Source organism: Henckelia pumila, chromosome 2 (assembly GCF_033568475.1).
Source record: "Henckelia pumila isolate YLH828 chromosome 2, ASM3356847v2, whole genome shotgun sequence".
NCBI lineage: Eukaryota > Viridiplantae > Streptophyta > Magnoliopsida > Lamiales > Gesneriaceae > Henckelia > Henckelia pumila.
This window is the reverse complement of record NC_133121.1, coordinates 162,377,648-162,380,376: the sequence shown is the minus strand read 5'-3', so window position 1 is coordinate 162,380,376 and position 2,729 is coordinate 162,377,648. Positions and strand designations below refer to the sequence as shown.

The window sequence follows — 2,729 nt, the reverse complement described above, 5'->3', positions numbered from 1 at the left end:
AAAATAAAAAGGAAGAGAAAAGAAGAAAAGAACGTACAGAGAAAGAAAGTTAATGGGCTTTTGTAAATGGGCCTTTGTTAGCGCTTGATAAGTGCTTTTTGTGCACGTAATTTGTGTTGATATTATTGGATAATTGCTTGGTTTCGAGCTGTATTATGTGGAAGTTGTTGTTTTTGTTGGATGTCAGGAATTACAGGAAATAATGAATGTATGATAGAAGAAATCATAGAAGTCAAGTAAAGAGCGAAGCAAGCGAAGATGGTTCGTAGTTTGAAGAAACCTGGACAGACGACTATGCGCGCCCGCGCCTGTCGTGGTGCGCCCGCGCGTCAACTGAAGTGAAACTCAACAATTTTTCCACAGGAAGCTATGCGCGCCCGCCTCTCTTGTGGTGCGCCCGCGCGTCGTAGTCTGTATTACGAAGTGCTGTGTTTAATTTTGGGAATTTTTTGGATACTTTTGGAAGGTGTTGGGACGAATCTTAAGGATATATTTAAGGGTTTTTTCAGACCTAAAGAGAGGAAGAAGCGGCCACTACACAAAAATAATCTTGAGAGAAAAGTTGTTAAAGTTTCGATCGAGATTTGGAGTTGCTTGGAACGAAGACGAAGACTTTTCAACCAGACACGGAAGAAAGACTTCGGATTTGTTATCTTTACTTTATTTATTTCTTTTGAGATTGAATTATGTTTGAATTTCTGAACATGATTTATATTGTTATGAATTTTATTATGAACTAAACTTTTTAAGTCTAGAGGTCGATGTAGCCTGGTCAAGACATATTTATGAATGGTTGATTTTTATGAATAGAATTCTTCTAAATTAATTGTAATTCTAGGTTTGATAGTCTTTTCAATTTACTGGCCATAAATTGATTTGTCATATTTATTTAGAATCCGGCACTCGGGAGAGGGGATTTAGAATATGATCAATAGAATTCACACTTTTAATTGTTTATATGACTCGGGAGAGCTTATAACTTTAATAGAACTTAAAAAGAACATTGTTTCACACATATCATTACAAGTAGATTTTGTATAGGGATATTGAAATCGATCTGTAATTGATACATTCTATTTGATACTCGGGAGAGAGAAATAGTATAATCTATGTGTTCTTTGTTATTAATTTAAATGAATTCATGAAAATAGATTGATTGAGATTAAATATTGTTGAGACCAGGTGAAATCAAACCTCTAGACTATTTTCCTTTGATTGATAATCTTTACAGGATTGTGTTTGTGCGTGCTTTTTAATTTTCTATATTTATTTACTTTGTCATTACCCTTCTAAAGTTTAATTTTCTAAATAAAATTAAGACTATTTTAATTGCAAGTATTGAATATTTTCAAATTATTTCCTGTGGGATTGACACTCTATTTTTCACTTTACTAAAACTTGATACTCGTACGCTTGTGAGTAATTTTTGACAACAAGTTTTTGGCGCCGTTGCCGGGGAATAATTTTGATTATTTTTTAATCTTGTTACCAATTAGTCGAAGTTTTAATTTAGAGCTTTTCTTTATTTTAATCTAATTACTAATAATTTGTTATTGTTTTTAATTTCAGTTTATGCGAAGATCTCAAAGTGCGAATTCTTTGCTCTTTGATCCAGAGATTGAACGAACTGCACGAGCTTTGAGAAGAGCTAGGAGAGAAGAACAACTTAACATGGCTGAAGAAATGTTAATGAATTGCCCTTGGTGCCAATTAGAGATCATTTCAGGCCGACGATCCAGGCTCACTATTCTGGAATCGCTCGAGGGACAATAAATGCCAACAACTTTGAGTTGAAGCCGGAATTATTAATTAACATGGTTCAGCAGAACCAATTCAATGGAACTGCCACTGCTGATCCTCATTTACATTTGCGCACTTTTCTAGAGATTACTGATACTGTTAAAATAAATGGTGTTTCTGAGGATATAATACGCTTACGTTTGTTTCCTTTTTCTCTCAGGGACAAGGCACGGAGTTGGCTGCAGGCATTGCCGCTAGGACGCATAACAACTTGGGAAGACATGGCTGTGAAATTCTTAGAGAAATTCTTTCCACCATCCAAAGCAACCCAGTTGAAGATTGAGATCAGTACCTTCCAACAGCATGATTCTGAACAGCTATATGAGGCATGGGAAAGGTACAAAGATTTGTTAAGGCGTTGTCCTAATCATAATATTGCAGATTGGGAAGAAATAGAGTTTTTTTACAATGGATTAAATACGCATACAAGAATGTCGGTGGACTCTGCTGCTGGAGGTACTATATTTGCCAAGGACCCCGTTCAAGCTTATGATATGCTGGAACAGATGACTATGAATAGTTATCAATGGCCATCTGAACGTACGGGAGTCAAGAAGGGAGTGTACAGTGTGGATCCTCTTACATCAATTACTGCACAGTTATCTGCGTTGAGTACACAAGTTGCTTCTCTGAACAAGGTGAATATCGCAGAACCTGCAGGTGTATCAGTTGCCATAGAAGAATCTCATCCACCTGAGGAAGCTCAATATATCAATCCCAGAGGCTATGGAAATTATCGAGGTAACCCTCCTCCTAATACTTATCATCCTGTTTTACGTAACCATGAAAACTTTTCTTATGCCAACAACAAGAATGTGTTGAAACCCCCTCCGGGATTCAACACAAATCAAGGGGAAGGTAAAGCGTCGTTGGAAGATGTGGTGTCTACATTTGTTACTGAATCTAACAAGCGAATGTCGAGGACTGAA

At 36.5% G+C, this 2,729-nt stretch overlaps 1 non-coding gene across 1 annotated transcript; it reads right to left on the bottom strand.

The window, feature by feature from the left end:
- Nucleotides 1-2,070: 2,070 nt before the first annotated feature.
- Nucleotides 2,071-2,176, bottom strand: LOC140885895 (small nucleolar RNA R71). Its single transcript, XR_012151307.1, has one exon. It is a non-coding gene; the product is annotated as a small nucleolar RNA R71 (small nucleolar RNA).
- Between the last annotated feature and the right edge of the window lie 553 nt (nt 2,177-2,729).